Source organism: Benincasa hispida, chromosome 2 (assembly GCF_027475165.1).
Source record: "Benincasa hispida cultivar pf3 chromosome 2, pf3_genome.v1.1, whole genome shotgun sequence".
NCBI lineage: Eukaryota > Viridiplantae > Streptophyta > Magnoliopsida > Cucurbitales > Cucurbitaceae > Benincasa > Benincasa hispida.
The window spans coordinates 42,257,919-42,273,589 of record NC_143479.1 but is presented as its reverse complement, the minus strand read 5'-3'; the positions used below and the strand labels follow the sequence as shown (position 1 = coordinate 42,273,589).

At 37.7% G+C, this 15,671-nt stretch overlaps 1 pseudogene; it reads left to right on the top strand.

Moving 5' to 3' along the window:
* Positions 1 to 1,356: 1,356 nt before the first annotated feature.
* LOC150037904 (putative methylesterase 11, chloroplastic) lies at positions 1,357 to 15,419 on the top strand (annotated as a pseudogene).
* Positions 15,420 to 15,671: the final 252 nt, after the last annotated feature.

Sequence of the window (15,671 nt, the reverse complement as noted above, 5' to 3'; positions counted from 1 at the left end):
GTACTTGACACGATTTACGTGTCAAGTAATATAAGGTCTTACTTTACACGTTTCACGTGTCAAGTATAAGAAGCTCTTACTTAATATTTTTTTCGTATCAAGAAAGATTGTGTAATGTCTTGTAAGCGATCATATAACATTTGGTAGGCGATCGTATAGCATTTGGTAGGCGATCGTATAGTATTTTGTAGACGATCGTATAGCATTTGGTAGGAGATCGTATAGAAACTGGTAAACGATCGTGTAATGTTTTGTAAGTGATCGTGTAGTGTCGGGTAAGCAATCGTGGGGTGTTTGCAGGCGATCGTCTAGTGTTACTCAGCGATCGTGTAGCAAAGCTAAGCGATCGTATAGTAGAGCTCAGCGATCATGTAGTATTTGGTAGGCGATCGTATAGCATTTGGTAGGCGATCATATAGAAACTAGTAAGCGATCGTGTAATTTTTGTAAGCGATCATGTAGTTTAGGGTAAGTGATTGTGGAGTGTTTGTAGGTGATCGTCTAGTGTTACTCATCGATCGTGTAGCATTTGGTAGGGGATCGTATAGCATTTGGTAGGCGATCTTATAGAAACTGGTAAGCGATCGTGTAGTTCCGAGTAAGCGATTGCGGGGTGTTTGTGGGTGATCATCTAGTGTTACTCAGCGATCATGTAGCAAAGCTCAGCGATTGTGTAGCATTTGGTAGACGATCGTATAACATTTGGTAGGCGATCGTATAGAAACTGGTAAGTGATCGTGTAATATTTTGTAAGCAATCGTGTAGTTCTAGGTAAATGGTCGCTGGGTGTTTGTGGCTGATCGTCTAGTATTACTCAGTGATCGTGTAGCAGAGAAAATTATAAAATTAGAGTTTATATATTATATTACCATATATAGTTTGTTCTTTATATATATATATATAGTGTTTTTTTCTTTTTTTTTTTTTAACTATCGTTTATATAAAATTAACACACACTACAAGAGTTTTGGGCTTTAATGTCAATTGAAAAAAGTGAAATCGGATGTATAATGTCGGTTTCATTTTTTACTTAAAAAAGCGGATCTTTAATGTTGATTTTAAACCGACATTGTAGGTATATCTTTAATGTCGGTTTAAAACCAACATTAAAGATCCGCTTTTTTTTTTTTAAAAAATACTAATTTTCTTTTTTTCCCCATTTCTTTTCATTTTCTGTTTCACTCTCCCCCATATTTTCTTTTTTCTTTCATTCTCAGACTTCCACTCATGCACAACCCACACGCGAAACCCTTCCAACACGACTCCTTTCATCCTTCCATGCGAAACCCACAACCCGGCCAAGCATCCGATCAACACCTTCCCCGACCCCCATCCTTGTCCATTTCCAGCAAATGATGGTCTCGAATGTGCTCTTCGGGGAGAGAGAAGATCAGAGACTTGCTGACTTTAGATCAGGCTTTGGAGGCAGTGGCGGCGCTTTTCCAGAAACGTTCACTCAATTGTCCCGTGTTGTTTGATCGCTCTACTTCGCTCCGACAGCCAACCTCTAGTAAGAAGAATCAGAACGCCTTGTCGCGGAGTTCGAGTTCTTGAGCTCGCTCCCTCACTGACCCTCTCTTTCAACCTCAGCAACTTGTTAATCAGGTTCATTGAGATTTGAATTTGATTATGTGACTGTGATTGGTATAGATGATTGAGGATTCGATGTTTGATTATTGACAGATGAGTGTTGATTGAAATTTTTGTGTTGTGGATTGTGAAATTGTGCATTGTGTTAGGGGAATTTCAATTTTGTCTGTGTGGGAACTGGATTGAAATTTTTGGACCAATTTTAGCGGGAAGTTTAATCGATTGGACCCTAATGAGAGCTTTTAAAGATTTTAATCGTTCAAAGTACGATGAAGTGAATTATCGTTTTCCCATCCTGTATTTAACGAACAACTTCGTTGTAACTGTATGTTAAATTTAGACTTATTTAAACTACAAGGAGGATAATTGAAAATTAATTTTGGCTAATAGAGGGGAAAAGAATGATAGTCTTCAGTTTTGTTTACTAACTGTTTCATTCTCCTCTTTCAAATTATACTTGATGAATTAATTATATATTTGTATGTGTCTAATTCTTACGATTTTAATTTAGAATCAGAATGAGTCACTAATATAAAGGACATAGGAAACAATGGGGTTTGTATAGATGAACTTCTATGTCAAGTTTCTAAATAAACTAATTGGATTGTTCAAATTATCAATAGAGTTTTGCTGATTGTTTGTCTTTTTCACATATTGTTCCAAAAATTTATTTTCTGAGTTTCCTGCCAAAAGCATTTATGGTTCGAATAAGTTTCAAATTGAGAGGACATAAAGCTAGATGACTTGGAAACAAACCACTTTATTCTTGTCAATGGATGTGGTTTTGGTGCTTGGTGTTGGTATAGAACTATTGATCTTCTTGAAGATGTAGGCTACAGAGCTATGACGATAGACTTAACTAGTTCAGAAATTCATTCACTTGATCCAAACAGCATCACAGATCTCTCGCAATATGTGCAGCTACTCACGGATGTTCTTTAAAAGCTTCCTGCTAGCGAAAAGGTTTCCATCCTTTTAACCCAGTTTACTAAATATATATATATATACACACACACATTCAAGTATGTATGTGTAAGAGTTAAATAACATGCAGCGGAAGTATCAAGGATCCATAAGCATACAAATTCATTAATTTTGGCAGAAACTAAAGCTTGCTTTTCCAAAAAGAGGGTTTTAAGATCATACCTTTGAAGAACTCTCCAAGAACTTGATTGTACAGCATCGGTCTTCTCCAAATATCACTGTGAACCACCTCAAGGTCTTCCCCACTATACTCTTGGAGCTTTAGACAGAGTTGTAGGACTCAAGAATAGCTTGAATCAATGAAGAACAGTGAAGAACTCACAACAGCCCAATTGGAAGAACTCTTTCTTCTAACAGAGATTTTCTCTCAAAATTTCTGTATTAGCTCTTCTCAAATAACTCCAAACTTCTTTATTTATTGCAGATGAACATGCAAAGAAGGAATTGCTTAGCTTGCAACTCATGCTTGGAGTATTAATGAAGAGAAGGAGATGGGCTTTGTGTGAGCATGAAGATGATGATAATGGAAAAACAACATTTTCCATTTGAGAGGCATGCAAAACTGATTTTCCAATTTTCTTTTAAAAATAAAAAATTGATTTAAAAAACATTTTGATTTAATAAACTGAAAAATTATTTTCTAAAATTAATTCCACAAATTAATTTAATATAAAATATTGAATTAATTTTTTGCACAATAATCATCGTCATATATTTAAATCATATTTAAATATATATTCTTCTGTTCCATTTAATTTGAACGTTTCAAATTAATTTCTCAAGCTACTCTAAAGTTTATCCATTTACGAGCTAGTAGGGGTACATCGCGGACCTACAGATCATGGACTCCAACGATTCGAGATTAATCGGCTAAACTCATTAGTCCGATCTAACCCCCATTCGTGACATTTCACTATAGCCCATAGTTGAACTCCCCTCCCTAGAGATATATTATGTCCACTTAATAACCATAATCATTAAGTCGATCCTTCACAGGTTGTTCATAATCACAGCTAGGTCAGGAATACTATTTTACCCTTATGAATACATCTTGTTCCTTAAGTTCTTACTGATCCTCTAATAAACAATTCTGATTCATAATCTCTATGAATCAAATCCTTTCTCTATCATGAGAAGGCAAGGCCCCGATTGTTCAAGATCTGGAATCAGTACTTAAGAGAACAACCTATCTGCTAACCCTTAAATAGTGTAGGAGTGAATTCCATCTTGCAAGATTATGTCCCTAGCTATTCATCCGATCTTATCCCCAAAATGGTAAGCTTATTGAGCAGTATTGTTGGACTACTTTCACTATTTGTAGATCAAAGAATAATCCCGAACAAACAAGAGTTCATAGCTAGCTCAGGATTAAGACCGAGTTAAACTAGGTTATATGATAAATGAAATAGTCAGTTTTAACCCTAAATGGTCGTTATAAAGAAAAGTGACTATTTTCCTGGTCCAGTCTATATGCAAACTCATTGCATAGGATGCCCCCACTCACATGTCTCAACATGAATGATTTGTGGATCACATCGTTTGTAGCACCTTATAACTTCTTGTAACAACTACAGAGTGGGCCGCATCCAATAGTGTTACCAGGATGAGATACCCAATTTCATCCATATACTTATTAGACCATTTTAGTTCTATACTGTCAACTTGATCCTGTTTATGTCACTACATAAAGTTACAGTATTCATCCTATAGCCAAGGATACATTTATTGAATTTCCATAATAAGATGCAAAATCAACAAGTCATTATTATTGATAAATAGAAGGTTTGACATGAACTGCAAGTTCTAGGACATTCCCAACAGTATGTACATATATAGATTTATATTCTGTAGGCATTGGTATTCATACATATGCATGCTCATGGGTGTTGAAATTTCACGGAGAGTATTAAATTTACTCGATCCTAATTTTTGGACGAACGCTTGGGTTTAGTGGTGATTTAACAAAAATGTTATTGAGATAGGTTTTTCTATTTCGATTGTCTATTTTTTTATTAAGCTATTGTATTTTGCACTTGACTCCCTCAAAGCTTAATTTTTTTTATCTTCTTAACTTATGCAGGTTATCCTAGTTGGGCATGATTTTGGTGGTGCTTATATTTCGTATGCAATGGAATTATTTCATTTCAAAATTGCGAAGGTTATCTTCCTTGCCGCAACAATGTTGAGTGATGTGCAAAACACTCTTGATATGTTCTCCTTGAAGGTACTCTCATTCCTTGATATAGTTGATTTTGTAGCTTTTGTGAAACCCGGATTTCTATTTTCCTTACTTAAGAAAGTGATAAAAGGAATTAACTAAGTGAAAGTTAAATCCTAAGTTAAGGGGAAGGAAATTTCTAAGTTAGATTTTCTTTGAATAAATTAAGTCGAGCTTAAATTGGTAAAATTGTAATGAAATTTGCATAATAAGTATGTTGATGAGAAAGTTAGTGTGGAATGGTGAAGAAAGAATGGGGATTTGGAAAGAAAAATATGGAATTGAGTTGAGAAAGTTGGGGAAAAATAATAAGTAGGTTGAGCTAGTGTGGAATAATATGAAAATTAAGTTTGGAAAATTTATGTGAAATGCGTTATGGCTGAAGGACCGAGAAAAATATGGAAGTTATGTGTAATGCATGTTGTGCACAAAGCACTGGAAGACAAGTAACTAGTGGCACAATCGTGTAGGAATTGCACGGAGACAAACAATATTCGCAGTAGCTAAGAGCGAGATCGTTGAGAGTGAGATCAACGAGATCGTTGAGAGCGAGATTATTGAGAGCAAGATTTTGAGCGAGAGAAAGAGTGAGATTGGAGAGAGCAAGACCAACGAAAAAGTTGGAGAGAGCGAGAGTGGAGAGAGCGAGATCAGCGAGAAAGCTGGAGAGAGCGAGAGTGGAGAGAAAAAGAGAAAGCTGGAGAGAGCGGGAAAGAGAGCAAGACCAGCGAGATTTCTGGAGAGAGCGAGAGTGAAGAGAGTGAGATTTTGAGCGAGAAGGAGGGAGAGAGCGACACTGCCGAGAGTAGAAAGAGCGAGAGCACCTATACGTTATCCTTGCTTTGTCTGATTCGAAAGTCACGCCCACGCCTCGCTTATGCATTGAATGGCCGAGCAAGATTCTGGGCGATGAATTTGGACGCGTTGGGGTAGATTATGCATGTAAAAACCCTAATTTGAATACAAACAAAGCTTGAAGACGTAAGGGAAAATGTCAATTAAAAGTTAGGTGTCCGATTAAGAGAAATTCTTAAACCCTAAGAAATTGTGTTGGATGCGTTTGGGAAGAATACATTGAACCAAGGTGAAGTCAGCTTACGTTGATAAAGGGAGGATTAAACATTTGGCCATGCACCCAAGTAGGTTCTGTCAATTCCACGAGCAATTTGAACGCCTGTAAATAGGGAGTTGGGATTTCATTTTCAAATCACACAAAAATCATAAATTTCGTAGAGAAAGTAGAGGGTAGTGAGGATTCAGATAAATGTGTCAAATTTGGATGAGAAGATCTTCCAATATACTTGTGCGTTTGGAGTAATTCCAAAGCCATCTGAAAGCTTTAGAAGTCTAGTTTTCAGAGTAGGGCTACCAGAGGAAAAGGCTCAAAAAGGAACTGGGCTAGAGGTTGAGAAGAATGCAGAAGGGTCAGACTGTCGAATCAGTCTGAGCCAGTCTTGAAGATTTTGAGATTACGGCCAAACCACGAGAAATTCTGAGCTGAAAGTTTAGGGTAAGATTCCTGAGACATTTTAGAATAAGTTTGTAGAAGGAAGTATTTCAAAATAAGGTGCAGAACTATGAGTAATCTAAGTTGAAAATTGAATCTGGATTCTAGGGGTGAAAAGGACCCGAGGAGCTACTTGAGTGAAAAGCTCCTAAGACATTGAGGTGAGTGGCTAAAATGTTTTCAAACTAAAATGTTTTTAAACTGTTTTGATTACAAACGTTTTACAGAAAGCATGTTTGCGAAAATATTCTCATTCTTACTAGTTTTATAAAGTGGTTTCCAAGCAAGATCTGAATTGTGTTGTGAACGCATGCCTATCGTTGAAAAACTATTTACATATGTTGATTTTATCCAGCATGCATTACCATCTTAAAAGCCATGTTGTATATGTGTTATACCGTACATGCTTTAAAGAGAAAAGTTGTTTGTAAATAGTTTTGGTAAAATGCGATGTCGAAGTACAAAGAGAAGGCATCCACCCAACTAGATACTGAAGTACAAGGAAAAGGTATTTATGAAGTACATTTGAGAAGGTACCAAGCCAATGGGATACTGAAGTACGTTGGAGAAGGTATCCTAGTAGCTCGATACTAAAGTACAAGGAGAAGGTATCTGAGCAGTAGTACCTAATGTGCCCACAGGTGAATAAAGTTAGAGATTGAGCAAAAGGGTTCTCTCTGGACTAGTAGTTGGTGTTGGGATTATTTTACCAGTTATAAAGTACTTTGATTTGAGAAATGATTTTATTGTTTTATGTTTAAAATAGCTTTACTTTTTTTACGCTTGGACGTTTATGCTGTAATACAAGTACTGTAAAAGTTTATGTTTCAGTTAAAAACTCACTACTGAAATCATGCATGAGAATTTACTATGTTTTCTCGGTTACTCATTGAGCGTAAGCTCACTCCGTTTTCAAATGTTTTTGTTCCCCCCCCCACAGGTAGCGGTCAAACCCTCTGAAGATAGCTCAGTATCTGCTCTGCCACTAAAGGACCAAAAGACTTGTAACCGTTTGCTAGGTGGTTACTTTTGATATTGTACACATGTTACTATTGTTCATATAGGGACTAGGGTTTGTGGGTTTTGGGACTTGTAAATCTAATGTTGTAAATACTCTAAACATATTAAGTTTCTAAGTTAATAAATTGTGGGCCTACGGCCGTCCCGTTGCATATAATTTGTATTTGGTATCAGAGTTATTCCGCAAGAGTTTTTAGGCAGTAAGTGTCAGCCTAAGGGTTGATAGCTGCTACAGTCTTGCCTTTCTCTAGGCTAAGAGGGTGGTCTGGGTCGGGGTGTGATAGTTTGGTACTAGAGCATAAGTTTTTGGGACAATTGAGGAATTAGTTTATACCAGCTTGGTATCCAGTATAAGTTTCTGGGAAGGTTAAAGAGTTAGCTGGTACCAGTTTGGTATCGGAACAAAGGTTATACGTAACCTTAGGAAAAGGTTTGGTGTAAAGTCTAAGTTGATACTAGCTTGGTACTAAAGGTTATACGTAAACTTGGGAAAGATTTAAGCTAGCTTAGTACTAAAACATAAGACTTTGGGTGAAAGAGAGAGTTCATGCATTAGATTAAGTCCCATAGATAAGTCCCTAACATGTGTACCTAATAATTAGACAAAGATGCTAAGAAGAAGTGGCAAGCGAAGCAAGTTGACTGAGAAGAGGAATATTGACATTACCAGTAGAGGTCTTGAGGTCTTGTCAGACCCAGATCCGAAGGGGAAAAGAGTTAGAGACTCAGTAGAACAGGAGGCAACTTCTGAAAACAAGTCTAGTACACCAAAGGTAGGTATAGATCCTGAGATGGAGGATTGAGTGTTCGATAGAATCAGTCAAAGATTAGCGACGAGTGTAGGATCGATTCAAAACGATCCAGAAAAGAAGTTCGTCGTCGAGAGGCTGAAAGCTTTTAGAGCAACGACGTTCGATGGAGCCACAGATTCATTAGATGCTGAGACTTGGTTGGATTTGATTGAACAGTGTTTTAAAGTTATAAGATGCCCTGAGGACCGTAAGGTCGAGTTAGCGGCATTCTTGCTGCAAAAATGGGCTGAGAAGTGGTGGAAAGTGATAGAGGCTAGAAGGAGTAGTTCAAAAACTATGACTTGGTTTGAGTTTAGACAAGTATTTGAGGATAAATAGTACCCTAGTTCTTTTAGAGATGCGAAGAGGGAGGAATTCCTTAGGCTAACTCAAGGAGTGTTGACGGTTGCTGAGTATGAACAAAAATTTACTGAGTTATCTCAAGTTGCCCTTCTGATCATCACGGAAGAGAAGAGGAGGTGTAGGAGAATTGAGAGTGGCCTAAGAAGGAAAATACGTACACCCGTTACCTCTACATCTAATTGGGTGAATTTCACTCAGTTAGTTGATACCACTATCCGAGTAGAGTAGAGTGTAGCGAGGGAAGATATACTTCAACCAGGAGAAGGACAGTTTAGAGTGCCTGGAGAAACAAGAAGTAAAAAATTTAGATCCTCGTTCTCTAGATAGTTGGGGATAAGGAGTTTTGGGGGCATGAGCCAACAAAGTTTGAGTCGAAAGATGTCCAGACCTGTAGCTAAACAAAGTGATAGATCAGTATCAGGTCGTGCTAGTGAGTCGGTGGCTAGTACGGGGAGGAAACCACTTTGTGTAAACTGTGGTAGGCCTCATACAGAAGTATGTTATGGTAATAGGAATGTGTGTTTCCAGTGCGGACAAGCTGGCATTTCAAAAGAGATTGTCCTCAGCTAGGTCATGGAGCACAGAATGAGCAAAGAGGAGTTACCCAGACGGTAAACCAACCTAGAACGACCGGGACTAGGGGAGAAGGATTCGATGTGGCTAAGCAGAAAGGGGTAGTTGGATGACCACCGCAGCAGCAGCAGGGAAGAATGTACGCTATGACACACCAGGAAGCGAAAGAAGCTCCAGATGTCGTAACTGGTACGATAACTTTATGTAATCAATCCGCTTATGCATTATTTGATCCTGGTTCTACACACTCATTCATATCTAGTATGTGTACATTACATATAGATAAAATACCTGAACGTATGGATGAGGAATTATTTATCTCTACGTTCGTAGGAGATACTCTTGTGGTGCATGAGTATTATAGGAATTGTGAAGTAATTCTTGGAGACCAAAGTTTTTAGGTCGACTTGATTCCATTAGAATTACTGGAATTTGATGTTATCTTAGGTATGGATTTCCTAAGTAAACACTATTCCACTATGGATTGCTTTAGAAGAGAAATAGTGTTTAGGAAACCCGGTGAAAAAGAAATAACTCTGGTAGGAAGTAAAAGAATACTCCCAGGAAGTTTAATATCAGCTGTAAAAGCTAGGAAACTATTGAGTAAAGGATGTGAAGCTTATTTAGCATCTGTGGTAGTTTCCCAAGATAAGAAACTAAAACCTGAGGATGTACCTGTAGTACAAGAATTCTTAGATGTGTTCCCTGAAGAATTATTAGGCTTACCGCCTAATAGGGAAGTGGAATTTACCATTGAGTTAATTCCTGGTACTGCACCTATATCCCAAGCACCATATAGGATGGCCCCAATGGAGTTGAAAGAGTTAAAAGTTCAATTACAGGAACTTGTGGATAAGGGGTACATTCGACCCAGTGCCTTAGGGAGCGCCAGTCTTGTTTGTTAGAAAGAAAGACGGTACTCTTAGATTATGCATAGACTATAGACAGTTGAATAAAGTGACCATTAAGAATAAGTACCCATTGCCTCGTATAGATGATCTCTTCGATCAGTTAAAGGGAGCAACGGTGTTCTCTAAGATAGATTTGAGGTCAGGCTATCACCAGTTGAAGGTGAAAGACACAGATGTTCCAAAAATTGCATTCAGAACTAGATAAGGACATTTTGAGTTCCTAGTAATGCCATTTGGACTGATAAACGCTCCTGCGGTATTTATGGACTTGATGAATAGGATATTCCATTCTTATCTGGATCAGTTTGTGATAGTATTCATAGATGGCATACTAGTGTATTCCAGTTGTGCGGAAAAACACAAAGAACATCTAAGGATGGTATTAAAACTTTAAGAGAAAAGAAGTTATATGCCAAATTTAGTAAGTGTGATTTTTGGTTAAATCAAGTCATATTTCTTGGGCATATAGTTTCAGCTGACGGAGTTAGTGTTGATTCCCAAAAGATAGAAGCAATAGTTAATTGGGAACGGACCCTGAATGTAACCGAAGTACACAGTTTTCTGGGTTTAGTAGGTTATTATAGGAGATTCGTGGAGGATTTCTCTAAGATAGCTCTTCCATTGACAAACATGACGAGAAAAGATGCGAAGTTTGAATGGTCGCTAGAATGCGAGCATAGTTTCCAAGTGCTGAAACAAAGGTTAGTATCAACACTAGTATTAACTCTACCTACACCAGGTAAGGGGTTTGAAGTTTATTGTGATGCATCCCGACAAGGATTAGGATGTGTGCTGATGCAGAAGGGAAAAGTAATAGCCTATGCTTCGCGACAATTAAAGAAGCATGAATGTAATTACCCTACACACGACTTAGAGTTAGAAGCAGTTGTGTTAGCTCTAAAATTGTGGAGACATTACCTATTTCATGAGCGATGTCATATATTTACAGACCATAAGAGTCTAAAGCATATATTTGATCAAAAGGAACTAAACCTAAGACAGAGAAGATGGCTTGAATTGATTAAAGACTATGACTGTACAATTGACCATCACCTAGGTAAAACATATGTGGTAGCTGATGCCTTAAGTCGAAAAACTAGATCAGCTAGAGCTGGTATTAATTTACTAAAAGTTAGATGATCCATGAGTTGTATAATGCTAGGGCAGCATTATCAATCGGTCGAAAAGGAGGATTACTAGCCTTATTTCAAGTGCGTCCTACTCTTGTAGAAAATATTCTACGTGAGCAATTAAAGGATTCTGATCTGAAGAAGTTAGCTGAAGAAGTGGATAAAGGATTGAGGACGGACTATCAACTAAGAGTTGATAAAGTGCTATTAAAAGAAGGTAGAATATGTATACCTAAAGATCTACCAAGGGAGGCAAGTATGAATTTCAGTTATTCTCATTTAAAGTTTGAGATAAAATTGTTTATGTGGTAGATAGTTTGGTTCAACATCTAGCTTAGAGATAGCTAGGTGAGGTATCATTGGATAAACTAAGGAATTGATATCAGAGTAGCGTAGTGGAAGCGTGGTAATAGACAAGGTTATAGGAGGTTACAACAGTGGTTGTTGTGAAACCTTAAACCAGAGTTAGTTCGAGTAAATTTCGAGGACAAAATTTTCTTAAGGGGAAAGTAAATGTGAAACCCTGATTTCTTTTTTCCTTACTTAAGCAAGTGATAAAAGGAATTAACTAAGTGAAAGTTAAATCCTAAGTTAAAGGAAAGGAAATTTCTAAGTGTTAAGTATATTTTCTTTGAATAAATTAAGCCGAGCTTAAATTGGTAAAATTGTAATGAAATTTGTATAATAAGTATGTTGATGAGAAAGTTAGTGTGGAATGGTGAAGAAAGAATGGGGATTTGAAAAGAAAAATATGGAATTGAGTTGGGAAAGTTGGGGAAAAATAATAAGTAGGTTGAGCTAGTGTGGAATAATATGGAAATTAAGTTTGGGAAATTTGGGAAAAATTGGCTAAGTATGAAAAATTTATGTGAAATGCGTTATGGCTGAAGGACCGAGAAAAATATGGAAGTTATGTGTAATGCGTGTTGTGCACAAAACATTGGAAGGCAAGTGACTAGTGGCACAATCGTGTAGGAATTTCACGGAGACAACAATGTTCTCAGTAGCTAAGAGAGAGATCGTTGAGAGCGAGATCATTGAGAGCAAGATTTTGAGCGAGAGAAAGAGTGAGATTAGAGAGAGCAAGACTAGCGAGAAAGCTAGAGAGAGCGAGAGTGGTGAGAGCGAGGCGAGTGAGAAAGCTGGAGAGAGCGAGAGTGGAGAGAAAAAGAGAAAGCTGGAGAGAGCAAGAGAAAGAGCGAGATTGGAGAGAGCAAGACCAGCGAGATTGCTAGAGAGAGCGAGAGTGAAGAGAGCGAGATTTTTTAGCTAGAAGGGGGGAGAGAGCGAGAGTGGAGAGAGCGAGACCAGCGAGAAAGTGGGAGAGAGAGACACTGTCGAGAGTGGAGAGAGCGACACTGCCAAGAGTGGAAAGAGCAAGAGCGCCTATCCGTTAGCCTTGCTTTGTCCGATTCGAACGTCACGCCCACGCCTCGCCTATGCATTGAACGGCCGAGCAAGCTTCTGGGTGATGTATTTGGACGCGTTACGGTTGATTATGCATGTAAAAACCCTAATTTGAATACAAACAAACCTTGAAGACGTAAGGGCAAACGTCAATTAAAATTTAGGTGTCCGATTAGGAGAAATTCTTAAATCCTAAGAAATTGTGTTGGATGTGTTTGGGAAGAACACATTGAACTAAGGTGAAGTCAGCTTACGTTGATAAAGGGAGGATTAAACATTTAGCCATGCAGCCAAGTAGGTGCTATCAATCCCACGAGCAATTTGAACGGCTATAAAGAGGGAGTTGGGATTTCATTTTCAAATCACACAAAAACCATAAATTTCGTAGAGAAAGTAGAGAGCAGTGAGGGTTAAGAGGAATGTGTCAAATTTGGACGAGGAGATCTTCCAATCTACTTGTGCGTTTGGAGTGATTCTAAAGCCATCTGAAAGCTCTAGAAGTATCATTTTTAGAGTAGAGCTTCTGGAGGAAAAGACTCAAAGGAGATGGGCTGGAGGTTGAGAAGAAAGCAGAAGGGTCAGACTGTCGGATCAGTCTGAGCCAGTCTTGAATATTTTGAGATTCCGGCCAAACCACGAGAAATTCTAAGCTGAAAGTATAGGGTAATATTCCTGAGGCATTTTAGAATAAGTTTGTAGAAGGAAGTCTTTCAAAATAAGGTTCAGAACTATGAGTAATCTAAGTTGTAAGTTGAATTTGGATTCTATGGGTGAAAAGGAGCTCGAGGAGCTACTAGAGTGAAAAGCTCCTAAGAAATCGAGGTGAGTGGCTAAAATTTTTTCGAACTAAAATGTTTTTAAACTGTTTTGATTACAAACGTTTTACAGAAAGCATGTTTGCGAAAATATTCTCATTCTTACTAGTTTTATAAAGTGGTTTCCAAGCAAGATCTGAATTGTGTTGTGAACGCATGCCTATCGTTGAAAAACTATTTACATATGTTGATTTTATCCAACATGCGTTACCATCTTTAAAGCCATGTTGTATATGTGTTATATTGTACATGCTTTAAAGAGAAAAGTTGTTTATAAATAGTTTTGGTAAAATGCGATGCCGAAGTACAAGGAGAAGGCATCCACCCAACTAGATACTGAAGTACAAGGAAAAGGTATCTATGAAGTACATTTGAGAAGGTACCAAGCCAACGGGATACTGAAGTACATTGGTGAAGGTATCCTAGTAGCTCGATACTAAAGTACAAGGAGAAGGTATCTGCGCAGTAGTACCTAATGTGGCCACAGGTGAATAAAGTCAGAGATTGAGCAAAAGGGTTCTCTCTGGACTAGTAGTTAGTGTTGGGATTATTTTACTAGTTATAAAGTACTTTGATTTGAGAAATGCTTTTATTGTTTTATGTTTAAAACAGCTTTACATGTTTTACGCTTGGAAAGCGTTTATGCTGCAGTACAAGTACTGTAATAGTTTATGTTTCAGTTAAAAACTCACTACTGAAATCATGCATGAGAATTTACTATGTTTTCTCGGTCACTGATTGGGCGTAAGCTCACTCCGTTTTCAAAAGTTTTTGTCCCCCCCCCCCCACAGGTAGCGGTCAAATCCTCTGAAGATAGCTTAGTATCTGTTCTGCCACTAAAGGACCAAAAGACTTGTAACTGTTTGTTAGGTGGTTATTGTTACTATTGTACACATGTTACTATTGTTCATATAGGGACTAGGGTTTGTGGGTTTTGGGACTTGTAAATCTAATGTTGTAAATACTTTTAACATATTAAGTTTCTAAGTTAATAAATTGTGAGCCTACAGCCGTCCCATTGCATATAATTTGTATTTGGTATCAGAGTTATTCCGCAAGAGTGTTTAGGCAGTAAGTGTCAGCCTAAGGGTTGATAACTGCTGCAGTCACGCCCTTCTCTAGGCTTAGATGGTGGCCTGGGGAGGGGTGTGATAGCTTTGGACTTGAATGTATGTAGAAAGTTGAATTTCATATAAAATACTACATATTGTTACAAATGGTTAACTTGTAAAATTTTAAATGTTGTTTTCTCTTTATTTTTGTTTGTGGCTTTTATTCAATGCTGCTAGACGATCTTTTTACACTCTTCTGGTCATGTTTATTTTAGTTTAGCTACGCTTGAAACTGTGCTAGGCTGGTCTGGATGATGTCACGTGACAGGCTCAAGTCTTTGTGTACTCAAATGGCAGCAGCAACCCTCCAACATTGAATTGAAAAAGATGGAACTTCGAGATGTTGTAGCTGTGAAAGAATGGAGGTACTTTTTAAAATTATTTTTTGTCTCATAGTGTTTACTCTCTTCCCTTCTACCGGTCACATGTGCATATTCGGAAGAAACAATATCTTTAGAAAATGGCTCTCGTCATCTTGGTTGAACTCGATTTGAAACAGCTGTTTGATCATTGCTTTCCACACATCAGTTCATTATAGTTGAACTCAGAACTAACTTTTTAATTGATGAAGCCAAGAGACACTAGTTATCTTTTACTTAATGATGGACGGAAGCTCTGTTTAGAGTGTTTGGACTCAATAATCATGGATACTCATTAATGTCAACCACTACACCTCGAAATTCAAGAATTTTATGAGGTCTGAATATGAAACTGGAACAACAAGTTCCCATGTTGTTGGTTGAGAGGCTAGTGCTTAATGTGGCCATGGAAGGAGAAAAGAATGTAAGAGCTAATGGACCTTGTTTGTGTTATGCAATGCATGTCATCGTCGTCCTTATCAAGAACTCATTTAATTTTTCTTTTTGCTTGTGGTTAATAGGGTCATCATTACTTGTCGAAAACTAGAGGACTCTGCTTATCAGAAGAGCAGACTGTTGCTATCGTATGACATTTCCCCACTCTTAGATATTTCTTTATTTCCAATTACACAAATTTAATTTTTCAATGTGGTCTGTCATTATATTCCCAACAAATTCTGCAAATCTCAAAGAGGCCGAGGATTGGCATAGGCTATTGTATAATCGACATGTTTATAGAGCCTTATAGATTAATCCGTCGATGTAAAGTTACTGTTATTCTTGTTTTATATGGCCTTCCTAGGTATGGTTTCCTTATCAAAGTATCCAAGTACACATGTTGATGCGTATTATGTTCTTCAAAAGGATTGTGAATTAACTTCTTCATTTCAG